The sequence below is a fragment of the Crinia signifera genome, chromosome 3 (genome assembly GCF_055691185.1).
Source record: "Crinia signifera chromosome 3, ASM5569118v1, whole genome shotgun sequence".
Taxonomy (NCBI): Eukaryota; Metazoa; Chordata; class Amphibia; order Anura; family Myobatrachidae; genus Crinia; species Crinia signifera.
This window is the reverse complement of record NC_139219.1, coordinates 75,439,694-75,461,514: the sequence shown is the minus strand read 5'-3', so window position 1 is coordinate 75,461,514 and position 21,821 is coordinate 75,439,694. Positions and strand designations below refer to the sequence as shown.

Sequence of the window (21,821 nt, the reverse complement as noted above, 5' to 3'; positions counted from 1 at the left end):
ACTCACATTTAAATGTCTCACCCGTGCTGGCGTCCCGCCCGGAGTCCCGCTCACTTCCGGGTTGGCGCAAGGGCGATGACGTCACCGCGCTGCTCAGACGACTTCGTCGGCAGTGGGGGCGTCATCCGTGAACCGTCACCAAGGTTACCTTGACACGGGTGAGACATTTAAATGTGAGTGTTTGTATCATTTTTTGTATCGCCTGAGGACAAAGCAGTGGCTTTGAAACGTTGCGAAAATAAAGAATATTTGCATCTAAGTAGAGTGCTGTGCTTTGGGGATCCTGTATTGAATATTTGGCACGGGCACCCACGCAAGGAACCTTACAAAGTGGCTGTGCTGGACATCACGCTTTATATATATATATATATATATATATATATATATATATATATATATATATATATATATATATATATATATGTATATAAAAAAGGTGACCCATGTGAGGTAACATGTACCTACCAGTATATAAAAACAATAAAACAAAACTTATAAATAAAATGTTGAAACGTCCCAAGGCGCTATCAGTCCTTGCAGCCACAAATCCAAATGGAGGACCACTTTTTAATCCTCTCTTGCAGATACTCCGGAACAAATGTGGAAATTACGGTGCTCAACTTGTATGTCCCACAAAACAATTTCTTGTGATATGAAGAAATGTGAAAAAAATAAAAAAAAGTGTGTAACTGACACAATAATGAAGTAAAAATAGTGCTAGGAAAACAATCCCAAGAAAGACTCGTACCAAAACTCACAATAAAGTGGTGTTATACAAATGTATAAAGGTTTCTTTATAGGTTCACCCGTGTAAACAACATATGATAATATACCGATAGGTAAGAGCAATCTCCAGGTGCATACCGTACTCACTGTAATAACAGGAGCTTTAAAGCATATCAAGGTTTCTTTAATGGGGTATAGTAACTTATCCAGGAACCATCACATGCAACCACATCAATCCAATTCCCAGAATAGCTGTGTACCGTACTCACTGAGGCTATTGATGTAATAAGCACATAGCAGTCTCTTTAGAGAGCAGGTATATATGGAGGTGTACTGTATATGCAGAAAAAAAGGGGATGAACTGTCTCAGTAAAAAACATTTAATAAAAGTACAACTGAAAAGCACTCACTTCTCTGCCAACATGTTTTGGGCGGTCACAGCCACATTTTTCAAGGATAGAGAGTGAGTGAACTGGCAGTAGTTCATATAGCAGCATGAAGGAAGCACTTCCGGGTCATATTAATTAAGTGAACGGGACTTAACGGTGTAACTTAGCACTCCAATAATATTAATTTCATAAGGCTAAAGTAGCGAATAATGGCCCTTATTCAGGTTCATTCGTTCGCACGCACGCACGCAGTGTTACACTTTATAACAGCACATACACATCTTGCAGAGTCACGCCTATAGGGCTTGCGAACTCATGCGTTCGCACCCATACTAAAAAGGGTGTGGCCTTTCATTGCGTGCAATTAAAACTGCTTGCACGCGCCAACACATTTTCACACGCACACGCACCACAGTGTGCGTGCGAACATGCTCTTGTCCGTAATATATATGTTGCATATGTGAGTTGACACATGTCGACTAATGTTGACAGTGCAAACATGCTACACATGGCAGAGTGAAAATGTACATAAAGGTATGTTATATAAGGGCAATTAATAAATGTGTTAAGTGCATTTGCATTTGTGGCCTACAATTCACCATACCATAATAATTTAAATGTGTCTGCTAACACTTGTTTGGTTTTGTGATACAAACTAAAGTGGAGCAGAGTTAAATGATTGTCACAATCAACCAATAATTGGTCACAATGGTGTTCAGGTGCTATTGTTTTCCCCATTTCGCTACTGTGTTTTAAGCGTACGAATGAGCAGTTCACAAGAAGTATGGTGTGCGAAACTGAAAACCTGCTTTGAGCTTGCGAAAGTTTGGGAGTTTGTGTGGGAACAATCCCTGTTGCAGTCATGCGAAAGCAAACCCACCACTCGAAGTGAACGCCCACGTGTACGCCCATGTGTACGCCCGGTTTTGCTCATTATACTGAACGCGCCTAAACAAACGCCCACATCACGCCTACTGGCTAAACCTTCGCTTGGAAGACAGAAACCGCTTGGAAGATTGCTTGCAAATAGGAATTTAGCAGTTTGCACATGCGCATTGCGTACACTGCACATGCGCAATGGGAGCAGTTGGGTGATTCATGCGAATTCGCATGCGAACGTGTCAATGTGAATAAGGGCCAATAAGGGGTATAATAATATACAAGTCAAATGACTACAAAAGTACCAACAGCGGACTTCGCAGCTACTGTATGAGCCGCATCCACGGGTTCCTGCTTCCGGGATATGGAACGCACACCCGGAAGTCAGGTGACCGCTATCGGCTATGTGGTATTTTAAAAGGCGTATAATATAACGAATAGTCATAATATAAAAGTCCAGTGACTATAACCAAACGGATTTAGCCGTTATGCGCCACATATACAAATTCCCGTTTGAGCGCCGTTAAAGCATATCAAGGTTTCTCTAATGGGGTATATTAACTTATCCAGGAAACATCACATGCAACCACATCAATCCAATTCCCAGAATAGCTGCGTACCGTACTAACTGAGGCTATTGATGTAATAAGCACATACCAGTTTCTTTAGAGAGCAGGTATATATGGAGGTGTACTGTATATGCAGAAAAAAAGGGGAGGAACTGTCTCAGTAAATAAACATTTAATAAAAGTACAACTGAAAAACACTCACTTCTCTGCCAACATGTTTTGGCCGGTAACAACCACCTTTTTCAAGGATAGAGAGTGAGTGAACTGGCAGTAGTTCATATAGCAGCATGTAGGAAGCACTTCCGGTTCATATTAATTAAGTGAACGGGACTTAACGGTGGGTGCTTGTGACTTATCTTGGCGCCCGATGTTGAAATTGTATGCCAGTACCCTAAGCATGCAATTTGATGCGATTTCCCTTGAAATTCATTGTATGCTATTGTATTGCATGCGATTTGATGCGATTTTAATATGTACAGGCACCCAGATGCCTGTTTCATATGTGAAATGGCCCCCCAGACCCCATTTTTAATTGTATACCCACCCTGATGGCTAAATGACCCCCATTGTTAAAGCCACCCCACTATCAACGCCAACCCGAAGCGTGGTGAGCGCAGCAAGCCCGCGAGGGGCGGCGGTACGCGCCCTCCGACCTTTTCATACCCCCACTATCCACGTCGTCGTGGAGTTGATTTTATATAGTGTGGCGAGCGCAGCGAGCCACCGAGCCCAAAGCGCGGCGAGCGCAGCGAGCCCCGCGAGGGGACGTGGATACCTTCACAGCTATACGCGTCCCCTCGCGGGCTTCACAGGTATCCGCGTCCGCTCGCCACGCTTCGGGCTCGGTGGCTCGCTGCGCTCGCCACACTATATAAAATCAACTCCACGCCGACGTGGATAGTGGGGGTATGAAAAGGTCGGAGGACGCGTACTGCCGCCCCTCGCGGGCTCGCTGCGCTCGCCACGCTTCGGGTTGGCGTTGATAGTGGGGTGGCGTTAACAATGGGGGGCATTTAGCCATCAGGGTGGGTATACAATTAAAAATTACTTTTGAGTCCCTAGTTTCCATGCCCCTTTTAATACATGCGAGAATTTTGTTGGCCTTTTTTGTTGCTATATTACATTGAGCACTACACCCCAGTTTGTTGTCTATTTGGACTCCTAGATCCTTTTCGAGTACTGATTTACCCAATTCATCCCCACTAAGGTTATAACTAGCACACTGGTTATGTCTTCCAAGGTGCATGACCTTGCATTTGTTCAAATTGAACCTCATCTTCCACTTTTTTGCCCACTCATCTAGATTGTCAAGATCATTTTGAAGCATGGTGACATCTTCTGATGATTTAATAACTCTGCTCAGTTTTGTATCGTCCGCAAAGATGGATACATTGCTGAGTAACCCCATCCCAATATCGTTAATAAAAATGTTAAATAAAATGGGCCCAAGAACCGAACCCTGTGGCACTCCACTTAGTACTGGTATCATATTAGATACGGCACTGTTCATGACCACTCTTTGTTCTCTATTACACAGCCAGTTCCCTACCCATCTACAGATATTTTCCTCTAATCCCATGTCCTCCATTTTATTTATCAACCTCTTGTGTGGAACTGTGTCGAAGGCTTTAGCAAAATCTAAGAAAATCACATCTACAGCGTTTCCATTATCATGGTTTTTGCTAACCTCTTCATAGAAACCGCGTAGATTAGTTTGGCATGAACGATTTTTCACGAACCCATGCTGGTTATTACTGAGTAAACTATGAAGGTCTAAATATTCCTGGATACCATCTCTTAAAACTCCTTCAAATAGTTTACCCACTATTGATGTTAAACTAACAGGTCTGTAATTAGCGGGATCCTCCTTTTTTCCTTTTTTGAATAATGGCACTACCTCTGCTATTCTCCAGTCTTTTGGTACCTTTCCTGATGAATTATCAAAGATATAATGTAGAGGGGAAGCTAATTCCTCCCTTAATTCCATTAGTACCCTAGGATGAATCCCATCTGGCCCAGGTGATTTATTTGTTTTGATTTTGCTGAGCCTCAATATTATTTCGTTAGTAAAGAATTCAATATTGAGGTCCGGCTTGTTCATCCCATTTGTGGTATGTGTGCGTTCCACAGTCTGCTCTCCCTTAGTAAACACTGATGAGAAGAACTCATTCAACAGTTCTGCTTTTCCCTTGTCCTCCGTAAAACTTTTTCCATTGATATCGGTTAGTGGGCCTATGTTGTCCTTAATTATACGTTTACTATTTATGTATTTGAAAAACTTCTTGGGGTTAGTTTTACTTTCAGTGGCTATGCGCTCTTCATAATCCCTTTTGACTACTTTGATTGCCTCTTTGCAAATTTTGTTTGATTCTTTGTATTTGGTGAATGCCTCCTCATTTAAGTTATTTAAGTGTCACCCCTGCCGTGTTCTATATCTGTAGTTTTACTTTTAACCTATCTGGCTGGTGCAAACACCAAGTGGTGCCGCTGACTGGCTGCCTGGGTGCTGTACAGCTCAGTAAATATATGTTCCCCATGTCCGTGCCCCTCATCATAGTGACAAAGGCCCTTATTCTGATCGGTGCGGCCGGATCCGAATATGCGGCCAGGACCGTGCGTCCTAAACCCCGCCTTCCATACGGATCGCCAACTCCGTCCGTACGCGGTAAGAAGCTGTCCGAACGGACCGCACGTGTATTTCTCATGAATACACCTCCTCCATCTCAGGGAACCTCCCCCATCATTCGATGGTCGCAGAATATCGAATGCAGGGCCGAGTGGTCCACCAGCTCCCGCAACCTCAGACCACACGGGCATTTCTCCGTGCAAAAGCAGGGATCTGGGCGGGCAGCTGACATCCGGCAATGTCATATGTCCGCCCCCTACACGTGCGTCACGGCCGCATTACCATACGTACGCCCAGCGTTTTCATGGGAACGCCCATGAAACGCGGGGTGTAAACATATGGTAATGAGCCCAAACAGCCCTTCACACCCCTCTCCACCCCCTGTTCGTAGTGTACACATTTCATGCGGAATGTGGCCGTGCGGTTGGCTCGCACATGCGCAGAGACACCTCTGCACATGCGCAGACACAAAACATCGGCGGCACGAACGCACGCGGATATTACCGCACCAACCAGAATAAGGGCCAAAGTGAGAAAATATAGGCCTAACATTTAATTAAATTATAAAAAAACCTGCTATTAATAATGCTATTATCTAATGAGAAAATATTGTACTAGATTTGTGGTCGTGAGGTCTACCATTTGTCTAAAAGTTTATTCTTGTCATTTTGGGGCCCATTTATCAATTGACTGTATTTTCGATCTGATTATTAGAGTTACCTATCAAGGCTAATTTTGGTAATAAGAAATTTTGTACCATCTGTATGTATAAAAAATCACATCTGAGGACATGGGGCTCTGGGAGAAGCCTCTTGTTGTGTAAATTGATCGTATAGAGCGACCACTTTATGCTGCGAGACCTTGGGCGGATTACTGTACATGCACATTTACAAAATAAAGTGTGAGTAAAACTAAAAGTTATTCCTAACTAACACAATATTGTCATAGTGTGTGCATAGGTCCTAATTTAGAGTTGGACACTATGGCGATTTATTCATAGATGGCTGATATTTTGTTCTAGCGCATATGTGAATACAGTATCCTGGGAAAATTATGTGTGAACTGCATTTGCAAAACTCACACACAGTTGCACACTAAGGGCCTTATTCTAGTTCACTGTTAGAGGCAAATTCCTTCTCATATGGACAAAACCATGTGCACTGCAGGGGGCAGATGTAACAGGTGCAGATAGAATTAGATTTGGGTGAGTTATTTTGTTTCTGTGCAGGGAAAATAATGACTGCTTTATTTTTACACTGCAATATAGATCTCACTTTGAAGAAAAACCCCACCCAAATCTAATTCTCTCTGCACATGTTACATCTGCCCCACCTGCAGTGCACATGGTTTTGTCCAGCTTAGAAGGAATTTGCCTCTAAAGGTGCTTACACACGGGGCAATATGTTCGCTGGCAATATATTGCTCAGTGTCCCGTTTTCATCTGCGACCAGACATGGTCGCAGGTGAAAATGTTACGCTGCCGAGAGAAGAGGCAGTGGAAGTCGCTGGTCGGAGGAGCATGCTCCTCTGACCAGCGACCATTCAGGGGCTGAAAACGGGAGCGCGCACCCGGCGATTTATAGCTGGTGCACACTCTAATCACTGCCAATATGGTTGCTCAGCGACCATACTGTATTTCCAGCGATATTTGCTATATTCGCCACCATGTGTGCGCACCTTAAGAGTGAACTAGAATAAGGCCCTAAATCTCAGTGATATGAGACGATCACTGCAAAGCATTTGCAAATCTGTGTGTAAACTGGGAGGTAACCAAAATGTAATGCAAATAGGACTTTCTAGACTAGAGCAATCAATTTTGGACTGATGGAGTAGGCCTATAAGCACATTGCTTAGAAACTTTAATGAAAGTGGGCATTTCATGTTTTGCACAGCCCAGCTCACATGACTACATGCGGAAATGCCTAAACTAGTATTTGCATATTTACACGACAGTGGTAGCATTAGCGTACGCCCTGAATCAGGCACTTAACTGATTCTTTGTCAGTAACTGTATATCCTGTTCACATATGCTGGGAATATTTATAAGGATATAAATCACACGAACCTAGCGTGTAACTGCATCCGTAGAACAACTTGCCAAAGTGCTTTTTAATCCTGACTTGTACTAACAAGGAGTTTGCACAGAGTGCAGACTGCCAATTTTGTCAATTTGTTTATAGGTCTTGTAACATTTATGTAATCTGTTTTTCAGCGCTTTGTTCCTGTGGAAAGCGAGAACAGCGTTTGACAATACGAAAAGCTGATTGTGAGATGGATTCAACTAGCCATTTATTTAGTAAGATTTTGTGTTACTATTTAAAGACAATATAATAGTATCCAGTTAATTTATAATGCATTTTAACAATGATATTACATATGAGGGGTGCCAAATAGCATACACCAGTGGTTCCCAAACTGTGTGCCGCGGCTCCCTGGGGTGCCTCGGGACACATGCATTGGTGCCGCGGGTTGGTGGTCCAGGACCAACTCAAATTATTAATGGTTAATTATTTATGAGCAAAACCAGTGCTGGCGGCTGCCAATCATAGAATGTGTACAATCCTGCCCTTTACCACATAACTGCCGCTAAGAATCGCACATAAACCCAATCTACTTAATTTTTTTGGGACCTAGGGGTGCCGTGAAAAGAATTCTGATTCTCTAGGGTGCCGTGAATCAAAAAAGATTGGGAACCCCTGGCATACACAATACATTGTACTTTTGAGATTGTTAGAAGCTTGAAATGCTTCCCTGTGTAATGAAATACAGTGGGGCCTCTTTTTAAATACCCTTTACTTAGAATGGCTAGTTAGGTTTAATTTATGTATTAGAGCTATTTACGAAGACCCTAATGCAGGAGATATCAGAGATGTTGTGAGCCAATCTCCTTTTACCCACGATTGCTGATCAGCTGGTGCTATTGAATTATCCCCAAAACTAGTGATGCAATCGGGTCACTTAAAAAAAAAAACATTGGACAAAAAATTGAGGTAAAATAGTGAAAAGGGACGTTTTCTGTTCCTAAAATTTTACCTGGGGTCATTGGATACCACCCTCAAAGCAGGAGATGGTCTTTGGAATCCTCTCCGGGATCATGGCTGTTTTCAAAATATTACATAATGAGTCCATGATCTTGTCACCAGCCATGGGTAGTGCCAGAAATGACAGACAAGATCTTCACTGGACAGCCACTTAGCAGAGTCGCTGTGCTGTCTCGGTAATCTTGCTTTCAGATTGCTATGCCTGGTTGGTCCCCATACCGGGTCTGACCGAGCTCTGATCCGGGTCCGACACTATCACACTAAACCTGGGTCGCCCATTCTACACAGCAAATTTTTACCTTTTAACCTGGGTTAAATTGCCAGGTTGGTTGAATTGGGTTATTAGGTTTGGTTCTTTCACATCGCACCTCAACCCGGGTTAACGCAGCTACAACCTGCCAATTTTCAATGCAATGTGAAAGGGGTATAAGAGATCTTTGACAAATAAGTCAAGTCAGGTGTGTGCTGCTGGTGATTATTAGATGAGTTCTGTCAACTAAAGGTGTGTAATCTGGATGGATTGAACTAAAGGCCCCCATACATTATACTATTTATCTGCAATTTGTCTTATTTTCGCCCATTGTTTACATTTGAGTGAGTGCCGGGATATCGCAGCATATATATAGATATATACAGTATATATACAGTATATATATATATATTTATATATATAGCTGGTAAATGACGGTACTCTTTACCTAGAAGGGCGCCCACGATTTTGATCTTGGGTATCGCAAGGTAAAAAATTGCGTCGGTCGCATCGCATGCGACCAAAAAATCGCATGCGATGCGACCAACGCGATTACCGCGATTTCCCATAGGGAACAATGTTAAATGTCCCAATTGACCCGATTTTCCATAGGGAACAATGTGAAATGGCCCACAGAGGCCAAATAGGCACCCTGAACTGTGAAATGGCCCCCCAATTGTTAACGCCACCCCACGATCAACGTGAACCCAAAGCGTGGCGAGCGCAGCGCAGCGAGCCCACGAGGGGCGGCGGTACGCGTCCTACGACCTTTTCATACCCCCACTATCCACGTGGACCAGACAGGGTCAAGAAGGCCAAAATACTTTGGCCCATAGTAAAAACAGACCGTGAACTCAACCTCCAGGAAACCGCCCTCATGCCAGCCTACAGGCGGGGGCGCAATTTAAAAGACCACTTGGTACGCACAGATATTACCAATCTGGATAAAAAAAAAACAACAACCTTTTTGGGGCAGAGCAAGAAGGGATGCTTCCGATGTCCCAATTGCACAACCTGCGGGTTTCTGCAAGTGGGTACATCATTCCCTCACCCCCACACGGGGAAAAGATTTCCCATCAAACATCACTTGTCATGTACATCTTAGTTCGTGGTGTACACCATCACTTGCCCATGTTCCTTAGTATATGTGGGCAAGACTGAAAGACCCTTTAAGGAGTGGATGGCCAACCATCGCTCGGCGATCCGGGCAGCCATCAAAAAAGGCACCAGCGATCAGCCACTTGCCCGTCACTATGCCCTTGCCAAACATTCCATCGCCACGGTCAAGTACATGATCATTGACCATGTACCCCCCCTTGCTAGAGGTGGAGACCGGGGGAAAAAATGACTGCAAATAGAGGCCAGATGGATCTTCAGATTAGAGACCCTGGCCCCCAAAGGCTTAAATAAAATACTAAGTTTACACAGCTTTCTATGACAGTTCATCGCATTGTGAAACACGATCTCATAATTATCAGGTTTAACTTAGATCCTTGGAATTTTTGACCAACGGATCAATAATAATCCATACCTAGCTCATGAGCAAGGTTTTATTACTTTATTGGATAACAGATGAATTGTACCATGTTAAGTTACCAGCTGCTTTTCAGTATATTAGATGCTCCGCTTTTTAATGATTATTACATGTTATGTTCACAGTAATTTTGAAAGAAAGTAATCCGCTATCACCCTGTATTATTGCACTGTTTTGATGTTTTTGTTGTTATATTTGAAGAATGAATCACTGGTTTTGCGTTGATAGCGGCCATATAACTAATCAGAGGCGTCTCTGCCTCAACAAATTTACCAGCACTTATCAGCGTATACGCTGCACTTTCTTTAAACAAATCTCTAAGGGTTTTTTTTTCCACTACCCTCAACCAACTTTATTGTACACACAGGATACATACACTGTTGATCCAATGCCATGGCAACAGTCTCCCGTACAGTGACGTCATCCGGAACTGCCCAACTGTGGGCGGAAGAAGATGGCCACTGTACACGCACAAACGGGTGATTCTGCTCTTCTTATAGGGGTGAGTACACATTATTTGTTATGTTAGCTGTTTTGATAAAAGCCGCAAGGCTGAAAAGTCAACTTCAATAAGTTTGGCTACGGTTGTCTTCTTTCTACATCGTCCTGAGTGCCGCGCTATTCCCTACTCTCTCTCTCTCTCTCTCTCTATATATATATATATATATATATATATGTATATGTTGGTTGGAACCGGCACTAAATCCCTTCTTACTTGTGGTTGCCCTGGTTCCTTCCTCAATTACTCCAAACCAGGAGGAGGGTAGATAGCGATGTAAAGAGGAGGCACTCTTAGGTCTTTGAAGAAATATTTCAGGCGAGGAACACCATAACTTATATCAATATATGGGGGCTAGGAGGATAGGGGTAATCGGAAGAAGAAGAGCAGATTTATTGGATGAAGGTATAAATAAAATTAAAAATAATAACAAATAAATAGAAATAAAAAATAAAAATAAAAATCTAAAAATAAAATAAAAATAAAAATTAAATAAAATAAATAAAACGTGCATAAATTGTTTACACTCTTTTGCAGAGTTGGAGGGAGCAACAGATTTGCACGTCTACTTTATTGTTAAACGTTCTGCTGCTAAAATGGCACACACCTCTTCACATATTACACACACAAATAAAAGAGATATGATAGAAGATATTTTCTCTATAAATACCACAAAAAATATACCACCAATCGCAGAGGAAGAAGGTTTCTGCGAACAATTCTTAAAACTAGAAAAACTGTATATCACAGAAATAAAGCAATGGTGGGAAATAACAACCCTGTCCAAGTACTTAGAACAAAACCTCATTCCCAAAGGTTTACAAATAAGAAAAAATTGCACCTTTGAATCAGAAGATGGGAACTTCAAAACAAAATGGAACAATGCTCTAACATAATGCTCAAGAGAACTTATAGCAATAATCATAGAAGACCGACAAGTATCACTACAAAGAATAAACGAATCAATAAAAGAAAAAGAGAAAAAATTTGAACCTCTGAATTCAATGGAAGACTTAAAAAACCTTATGCAGATGACAAATTCAAAAATGGAAAAAATTGAAGACAACATTATCCTAATAAAACAAAGAAAATTCCAACGTGACCGGGAAGAAAAAGAAAACATGTCCACACAGCTAATAAGAAGAACGACACAGAAAAAAAAAACAAGAAATCAATCACATGGACCTGCAAAAAGAAAAGATACACAACAAAGAAGACCATCCACATATGTGCCATATTATCAGAAACCATTGAAAGAAACACACAATAGAAACAACCCTGAACAACATCAAAAAAATCCCTACAAACTGATAAAAAAATCTTATCAAGAGGGAGTACAACAAGCAAAAGAGGAAGAATCATCTAGCTTCATGAATCTCCTAAAGAAAATCGAAAACAATAAACAAGAAAAAAACTCACGTAAAAGAAACTATACGGAGAATATAGAAAGCGATGAAGACTATGAAGATGATAATGAAGAAGAAGACGAGGCTTTTTTAGAGGCAGTCTGGCAGAACGAGAAACCACCCGACTATATACAATCAGCACAGAAGAGGAGAAAAAACAATGCATAGAAAAACCGACAAGAGGCAAACGGGGAGGAGTTAAAAAAAGAAAAAAGAAGAAAAAAACATTCCCAGAAGATAATACAGAAATAGTCTTCAACCTAAGCAAAAAATAATTAACCCCCGATAGAACTACAAGTTCTGAAGAAAGGATTGAAATTTGGGCCTCATTCGAAAATCGACGAATTTGAACTTTATATCGACACACAAAAGTTCATAAGAAAATTGTGTATCAAGAAATTCTTCACAGATAAAGAAACACAACCAACAACAAGTCAGAATACAGAATTCATACATACAAATTTTAAGCCGACCTCAATCTTTTATCCAAGTCACATAAAAGGACCACACATCGCAACATTTCAAAAATTAATGGAAAATGACATCAGCAACATCAACAAGAAAGAGAAAATTAACTATAATTTCACAAAAGAAGAACAAAAAACACTAAAAAACCTTCAAGAAGATACATCGATAGTAATAAAATCAGCGGACAAGGTAGGAGGAGTGGTATCCAAGACAAAACAAACTATGAAAAAGAGTCAGAAAAACTCCTGTATGATGTGAATACCTACAGAAAATTAGACAGTGATCCAACAGCCAGTTACCAACAACTCCTTCAACAACAACTCCAAGAGGGCCTTGAGATGGGCATTATTAACCAAAAAGAATACGACTACATCTATACTAAATTTCAGAAAACCCACTCGGAAGACCAATCATGTCAGGCATTGGATCATTAACATCAAACCTTTCAAAATATATTGACTATTGACTATTGTCTGCAAACTCTAGTAAAAGAACAAAAAAGCTTTCTAAAAGATACTACAAGCATCCTCCAAACTTTAGAAGCAACTGAATGGAAAGATACATATACACTTTGTACTAGTGACATCAAGTCATTATACACTGTCATTAACCACGAAGCAGGCTGTGAAGCAACAAGACACTACCTGACAGAACAATCGAACATTTCCAATCAACAAATCAATTTTCTCATGGACAGTATAGATTTCATTTTAGATTTCATTTTAAGACACAATTACTTTTGGTACAATGGCGAGTTTTTCAATCAAGAACAAGGGACCGCCATGGGAACATCTTTTGCACCAAGTTATGCAAATTTATTCGTTTTATGGTGGGAGGACACAAAAATCTGGTCCAACAATCAATATTTAACGAAAATAAAATGCTGGAAACGTTATATTGACGATCTATTCTTCATATGGGATGGAACACAAGACGAACTAACAGAATTCAAAGAATACATGAACAGCAACAATCTGAATCTAGATTTTACAACAACCAGCAGCAAGGAATGGTAGTTTTCCTTGACCTAGAGATATACATCAAAGAAAATGAAAAAAAAGATACAAACACGTACACACATAAAAAAGGTGAATGGAAATACCATGCTGGAATACAGCAGCAACCACCACCACCTATGGAAGAAGAACATTCCAGGCGGCCAGTTTCGTCGAATGCGCAGGAACTGTACAGAAGACCAGACCTTTGAGATGCAAAGCAAAGACTTAGAGTTAAAATTCTTACAGAAAGGATACAACGAAAACTTCCTCAAAGAACAAATTGACAAAACAAAATTGCTAAAAAGAGAGGAACTGATCAAATATAAAACAAAACCCCAGAAAGAAATGCCGGTAACCTTCATTGCAAAATACAGCAGCAACCACAAAGACCTGGAGAACATATTGAACCAACATTGGCACATCCTGATGCTTGACAACCAACTGTGTCAAATTTTGCCCGAAAAAACAAAAATCGTTTATCGAAAGGCAAAAAACTTAAAACAAGCTCTTACCAACAGCTACCTCCCAATAGAAGAAAAAGAGAAGAAAAAAACAACAAAAGGGTTCTTCCACTGCATGCAATGCAAGGGGTGCAAAAATCAGCACCAAACCAGCACTAAACCAATAAAAAACTTCTTTTCAAACCAAAACAAAAAGAATTTTCAAATAAATGGCCACTTTTCATGTGAAACTGAAGGCGCAATATACCTTCTGGAATGTCCGTGCGGCCTTCAGTACGTCGGACAGACAAAAATAAAAATAAAAACCAGAATTACAGAACACCTATATAATATAAGAAGAGGATTAAAAACACACAGTGTCTCAGCACACTTCTTAGAAAAACACGACAAAGACCCCAAAGGCTTAACCTTCATGGGAATACAAAATATTAAATCCCATTGGAGAGGAGAAGATCTGGTTACTTCCCTAAAGAAAACAGAAACCAAATGGATATTCTTGCTGGACACTCTAGAACCAAAAGGACTCAATATAGATATCGAGTTGAAAGCCTTCCTGTAAACCAAAATATCGAGCGATTCCCACCGCCCCCCTTTTCCCGCCCCTCCATGCCTAATCATCTATTTTTATTTTTATTCCTTATTTTTATTTTATTTTATTATTTCTATTTTTATTTAATTTTATATTTTATTTTTATATTTCTCTCACTTCTATCTATTCTTATTATTATTGTCTTATTTTTATTTTTATTTATTTTATTTTCCGTGCAAAATTACCAAAGGGAATTAAACCCCTATTTTAATGAGATAGATAACCATGAGGTTGCCGCTCAAACGGAAGTCACCAGAATGTGACCACTTCCGTTTTTATCAATAAAGTTGCTATAAATAAAAAAATCAGTTTTAAAACAAACATCCTTGAAAAAGCATCCTGGTGGATGTGAAACGCGTTGGACCAAAGAGAGGGACATCACGAGAGCAAGGGGACACACTGCCACCCGCTCCAGCTACTGCCGCAAGTCACGTACAGAAGCCGGAGAATCAGGTGACGTCACCCCAAGCCGCCCGCAGCACACGGAAGACGCTGAACAGCAGAACGCTGCCGTCTACTCCTGTATAACAGGTTAGCAAGCTAGGGCAAGCTAGAGTCACAAAACACTGGACTGTTGCTCCCTCCAACTCTGCAAAAGAGTGTAAACAATTTATGCACGTTTTATTTATTTTATTTTTATTTTTATTTTCTTTTTTAGATTTTTCTTTTTATTTTTTATTTCTATTTATTTGTTATTATTTTTAATTTTATTTATACCTTCATCCTATAAATCTGCTCTTCTTCTTCCGATTACCCCTATCCTCCTAACCCCCATCCCCCATCCCTCCTGACAAGCGCCTAATAATCCCTTTTGCTTCTAGCAAAAAACACCCCACACTGTATAGATAATTCCTTTTGGGCTGCTCCACCACAAAAGCGCAACTTCGTTTGGGGAACCCCCGAAATTCGCACGTTATATCAATATATATAATACATATACTGACCTGCAGCAGCCGCTTTGTAATCTATTATATCAAATGTCCCTGTGGCCTCTTATATGTGGGTAAAACCACTGTCACCTTCAAAGAGAGGATGGCTTTGCACAGGACGTCCATAAGACATGCCTTGGAAGGTAAACCACAAGGCCAGCCGGTTGCAAGACACTTTAAAACCGCTAGACACGGATTAGCAACATTACGCCACAAGATCATAGACCATGTCCCATCTGATCTAAAAGGGTGGAAATCGGGGAAAGAAACTATTGCAACTAGAGGCCAAATGTATACATAGACTTAACACCCTATCCCCCAATGGTCTGAATGAGAACCTTTTGTTACACTGCTTTCTTTGATCCATCTAGCAACGTGTATTTCTAAAACTTGTGCACAGACTTTATGGACTTATGTTAGGCAAGTTGACTGCTAACCATTACCATATGATGAGAATGTCCAGCACACATCCTGGGCAGCTGACATACTTTGTATCTTTACATGAACTGTTCCTCGCACAAAACAACCTGATGACCGCATCCCTTATGCCACATATCTTGTTGATGCCGGTTTAGACCACTTAATTGTTTTATATGGTTTATATGATAACAACTTGAATGTCTGCCATAAGTTTTAGCCAGATCATTTTGTAACTGTTGCAACCGCTAGATTTCACTTATGCAACTGTAATTATACACATTGTGTCACCCTGTTTTCCCCTGTGACTAATTATTAAGAACAGTATCCCGTAAAATACACATACACTGGCATAGTGCCTGTACATGTAGTAATTTGGATATCGTTCCCGCACAAACTAATTAAGTGGCCGTTTCCCGGCACCTACACTAGGACAGACAGCACAACTCCGCTGCTTAATTTTTGTTTATTTTTATTACCAACCACATCCCGGTGCACACATTAACTTGCATAATGAACAAGGTAGCTTTGCGCATATTGATTGTATTTTTTCAATGGGTCACAGCTGACACTGCTCTGCTCAGTCTGGCTGATTACCGGTATGTTAATGTACACTGTTAATGTATTCACTGTCACATTGCTGTCGCGGTGCCGGTGATGATGTCATCACTATCCACGGGGGTTGGGCTTGCACGAGGTGACTCACTTTTGCTTGGTATATAAGTCTGTACAGCACATTGTATTCTTTGTATCCTGATGAAAGTTTATAATAAAACTGAAATGTTGATATAAGTTATGGTGTTCCTTGCCTGAAATATTTATTCAAAGACAGAAAAGTGCCGCCTCTTCACATCGCTATATATATATATGCAGCCCCCTTTTTAATATTTCAGGAAATTTCTCAGTTAGGTAGAAATTTATTTAATCCATTTATTTATTTCCTCACTAGAAGTCCATCACATCACAATTTTCGCCACACATATTTCACTATGAATGTTTGCACATACCATCTATGCACATAATGTTTAAGATGTATGAGTTTGAACGCTGTATTACAATTGTATAAATTTATGCACATTTTCCCGTTTAGAGCCCCCCTGCGGCCGCCGGAGACTCACTGACATTGAACAGTCACCATAGCAACGTTAAACGGCTTGCGCTCCAAGCAAGCGAGACTCTCACATCCGCCTGTGACACGGCGCTTCAGACCACTTCCGGAGGTGAGTTCCACGGTGGTGCAGGGCGGCACGATACAGTATGTTTTGTCCTTCAACCCTATTTAAGGTTTGACATGTTGTTTTGCACACTGTTTTTCACTTGTACCTTGACAAAGGGGCTAGTCCCCGAAACGTTGGTCTTTAATACACGTTTTTGAGTGCCGCTGTTTGTCTGCTAGTTAAGCAGAGTTCCTCTATCAATTGCATCCAGAAGGCACCAGGGTAATTGCCGACAGGAGTGGAGTCAGTTCTTCTCTCTCTCTCTCTCTCTCTCTCTATATATATATATATATATATATATATATATATATATATATCATGCTCTTGAGAAACGTGGTGTGGCCACCGAAACAGGCTGTCGGGCTTATGTGCTATGTGGCTGGCTGCAGGCTTTACCTTTCATCATGTTGGGGTGACTGCTTATGATAAGTAACCTGTACCATTTTTTACCAATATGCTGCCATGTGCTATATTATTATTTTTGCCTCCCAGAGAGAGTACATAAATGTACCTGAGTACTGCAAACAATTCTGAAGATTATGTAGCCAGGGCTTGTGGTTCTACAAGTGGCCCCCATATCTGAAATGGCCATACCTGTAGTTCACCATAGCATAGTTGGCTACCCTCTGGCATCCTATGGGAGGCACACAGCTCACTATGGAGTCTCCTAGTTCCCTGCTACACTCCTCAAATCCCCAGAATTTTCCATGCCAGTAAACTGAAGTGTGCATGCGTAGTGGGGAGTGTTCTGAGCCACAACGTTTGAGAGATGTCAGCCAGCACAGATGCAGTCCCACACTAATCACTATTCTATTTCCAATTGTAGAAAAAATACCGACAGAATTTTCAAGCGCTCCTTCTATTCCTATATTTTCATGTCACTCCGTCCTCAGTAGTTTTGATGATGACTCGTATGACATGAAAAGAAAGAAAACCATATAGTGTAGCACCCTTGGGTATAACCACTGATACGTATATAGTCTGATGTCAAAAACCGTACCCTATATGGTGGTCCACTAAATGAAAGGTGGACAAATCACGCTCAATTATGAGGGGGTGATCAACCTCCAATGGATCCTCCAGACTCCTCCAATTGATTTAACATAGAAAAGCCAAAGATAGGTGCCAAAATGGTGAAGTAACGTTTAATATTTAAAAACATATACAGTAAAAATTCATTGGGTGTAAACAATGGACTCTCACCCGATTGATGTGTCTACTAGATGGAAGCAGACATACAGAGCATAAGATAGAATAGCCACAGGCGTCCCTGGATGCTGTCTGTAAAAGTTTCAATCCTGGTGTAGATGTCCAAAGTCCACAAGTCCCTTCTGCCAACGCGTTTCAGACCTCTTGTCCTTACTGTCTCTTTACACTGGACACGTGACTTACACAGGTTTCAGGCTGAAACCTGTGTAAGTCACGTGTCCAGTGTAAAGAGACAGTAAGGACAAGAGGTCTGAAACGCGTTGGAAGAAGGGACTTGTGGACTTTGGACATCTACACCAGGATTGAAACTTTTACAGACAGCATCCAGGGACGCCTGTGGCTATTCTATCTTATGCTCTGTATGTCTGCTTCCATCTAGTAGACACATCAATCGGGTGAGAGTCCATTGTTTACACCCAATGAATTTTTACTGTATATGTTTTTAAATATTAAACGTTACTTCACCATTTTGGCACCTATCTTTGGCTTTTCTATGTTAAATCAATTGGAGGAGTCTGGAGGATCCATTGGAGGTTGATCACCCCCTCATAATTGAGCGTGATTTGTCCACCTTTCATTTAGTGGACCACCATATAGGGTACGGTTTTTGACATCAGACTATATACGTATCAGTGGTTATACCCAAGGGTGCTACACTATATGGTTTTCTTTCTTTTCATGTCATACGAGTCATCATCAAAACTACTGAGGACGGAGTGACATGAAAATATAGGAATAGAAGGAGCGCTTGAAAATTCTGTCGGTATTTTTTCTACAATTTGTCATTTCAGTGTGTTTGGTGACACATTCACTGTATAGATTCAAGCTTGCACCTTAGCGCAGAATTATATCCTAGAACCCCCATTTCTTGTATACTATTCTATTTCCAGCCTCAACCTAGACAGGAGTTGTGTTTACTTTCATTTCCTGTAGGGATGGCTGTCGTTGTTATCCACATTGATGGTTACCATTGATGGATACTGTCATCAATGATGCATACTATGAAATGAATAACCATTGATGGTTTTAAATATCAATGGCCATCCACTATCTTTTAGTGAATCGCCCCTGAGCTGAGGGGAGCCTGCTGAGTGGGCATCATTCTACAGTGCATTAAAAATGACTTATCTGATTTTAACTGTTGTTTAGTTTAGATGTTTCCAATGTTCTAAATGGATGACTGCACTTCGAAAAATGCCCTAGTCTGCAGGGATAATAGTAGATGGTGCCAGGAGGTTGGAATGCAGAGCGACCACTATCCCAATCACTCCTGCCCATCATAATGCTGTTTGACAGTGTCAGCACTATTGCAGTTAATTGGCTTGATCTCTTAATCATTGTTATGTGTGCCTATTTGCAAACTGCATGCCAACCCACTGCTTAGATAATCTACCCATTAAAGTGGAAAGAAGATACTAATGATCACATAGATTCTCCAATACATTGTGCTGCTTTTGTTTGTTATAAAAAAGGTAGTAAAAAAAGCACCAAAAACTGATAAGTGCACAAAAACATGACAAATGGATTTAAAATATAAAAAAAAAATCTTAAATTTTTTTTTTCAGTTTTTACACAAACAACAGAAAGAGAAAAGGCAGGTATATTAAAAAGTAGTGAAATAAAACCTTTAGTATGAAAATGAGACAAATCACAGATTGCATATTAAAAAAAAAACCATGCAAAATAAAAATTTCAGAAAGAGAGCGAGGGAGGGGGCACCGGACACTCCAAATATAAATATAGATAACTATATAAGACAGACAAGGAAAATACTATAATGGGAACTACCAGCATCTCAATGACCTAAAGAAAGTATGGGCAATCAGGCTGTACAGATCAAGATATATTTTTTGTCTATCAAGCTGGACCAGGTCATAGTAAATTTTTCATGTTTATCAGCAGTGGAAAAAGTAATGCCATCCATGGACATGGAAAAGGCTATTTGTTGACACCATTCAACAACAGTCAGACTGGAATGGCTGATCTTGCCGCATTATTAATATGTTTAAGCAGAGATTTTATAAGTGGAGTAGGAGAAAGCCAAAACCCTGGCCAATTGGGTATCAAGCATTCAACCAGTTCCCTAGCTACGGTAGGGCACAAATCTTGTTCCAGAAGAAGCCAATTAAAGACACTCCGACCAAATTTGTACAGTATCACTTTCTTGGTGGCACCTACAGCACAGATGGTTTGAGTAAAAAAAAAAGAGAGCCCTATAAATACAGAGGCCTCAACAACCAGCACCATCCTTGACAAAGAGGCCTCAGAGCCTCGAAACGTGTTGGAGAGAGGGGGAAAAGATTTGCGAGAAGATCAAGCCGCCCGAGGCAGAGAAGAAACGGAGAGTGACCAAGAACATCAAGGCAATGGCAAGAGAATAGGTAAGAGTAGGGTCAGTCAGCCAGTCTCCCCTGCAGCAAGCTATCCTGCCGGGACACCTCTTCAAGCTCCGGCGGACACACCACATCCATCGATTTGACCATATGGTCAAAACTGAATGCTATTTAACAATAGTACAGTATTTTATCCAATTTTTTCTATTTTTATTTTCAATTCTATGTTTATTTTCATTTATTTTTATTTTATTGAGACACATTAACGGCACACACTTGGTCTATATAATACATATAATCTGTATACATATATGTAGATTTCTGGGACACATTCACATTTCTAGTATTGTGGTAAGAGGGGGGACCCTCTCTGACTATGTATGGTGGTAATAGAGGGGGACCAAAAATCCCAGTCTTTTGGCAATTCCTGCACCCACCTACTGTTTCTGTTTGGTTTCAGAGGATAGATATGTATATGTACATGGAAGATCTAGCTCTCTTTAGCCAAGATTGATATCCGGACTTTGTTACTACCTGGTTTGCTTCGTTAGACTATAAAGTCTCACCTGCATATCGGCTTCAGCTGGTGAAGTAGTGGTTCAAAGGGCAGTCATGATCTCCCCATTTTCATTCTACCCTGTAGTCACCAGGACTTAGCCTAGAGTCAGGGCCGCCAAGAGAAATTCTGGGCCCCGGTACAACAACTTCCCTCGGCCCCCACGGGTGGAGATCCCCGCACACTCTGCGGACCTTGTGTTACGCCACTGTTTCCAAGGTGGATACACGTACAAAAATTTACACTGTAATGTCTATTACACATGTCACACATCCATTACATATTATACCACATGCCATAATGCTCATTACACGTTATGACACACACCGTAATGCTCATTGCATATTAAGAAGTTAACATGCTCTACCAGGGGTTAGCATGTTCTGCCAGGGGTTAACATTCTGTGCCAGGGATTAACCTGTCTGCCCTGATTTACATGCTCTGCCAGGGGTTAACATGCTCTGCCAGGGGTTACATGCTCTTTGCAAAGGATTTACACATACCCTCCAACATGGCCCATTTCATTAGGTACAAAATGCTCTGTTCCTGGACTTCCCTGCCAGTGGCAATTACAGATGTGAGCCTGCAGCACAGTCCAATATTCAAAAGGGGGGGTTACATATACTGCCACCCCAAGCATCACTGTCCTGGACTCACTGGCAGTTGATGTGACTGCCCCTCTTTGAATTTTGGACTGTGCTGGAGTCCAACCTCTGTAATTACCA

At 41.0% G+C, this 21,821-nt stretch overlaps 1 long non-coding RNA gene across 1 annotated transcript in view; it reads left to right on the top strand.

The window, feature by feature from the left end:
- LOC146063558 (uncharacterized) overlaps positions 1-21,821 on the top strand; it is a 97,691-nt gene that overhangs the window by 38,278 nt on the left and 37,592 nt on the right. Inside the window, exons 2-3 of the long non-coding RNA XR_014471614.1 lie at positions 7,402-7,485; positions 16,872-17,001. This is a non-coding gene — a long non-coding RNA (uncharacterized LOC146063558). The remainder of the gene's footprint in view (positions 1-7,401; positions 7,486-16,871; positions 17,002-21,821) is intronic.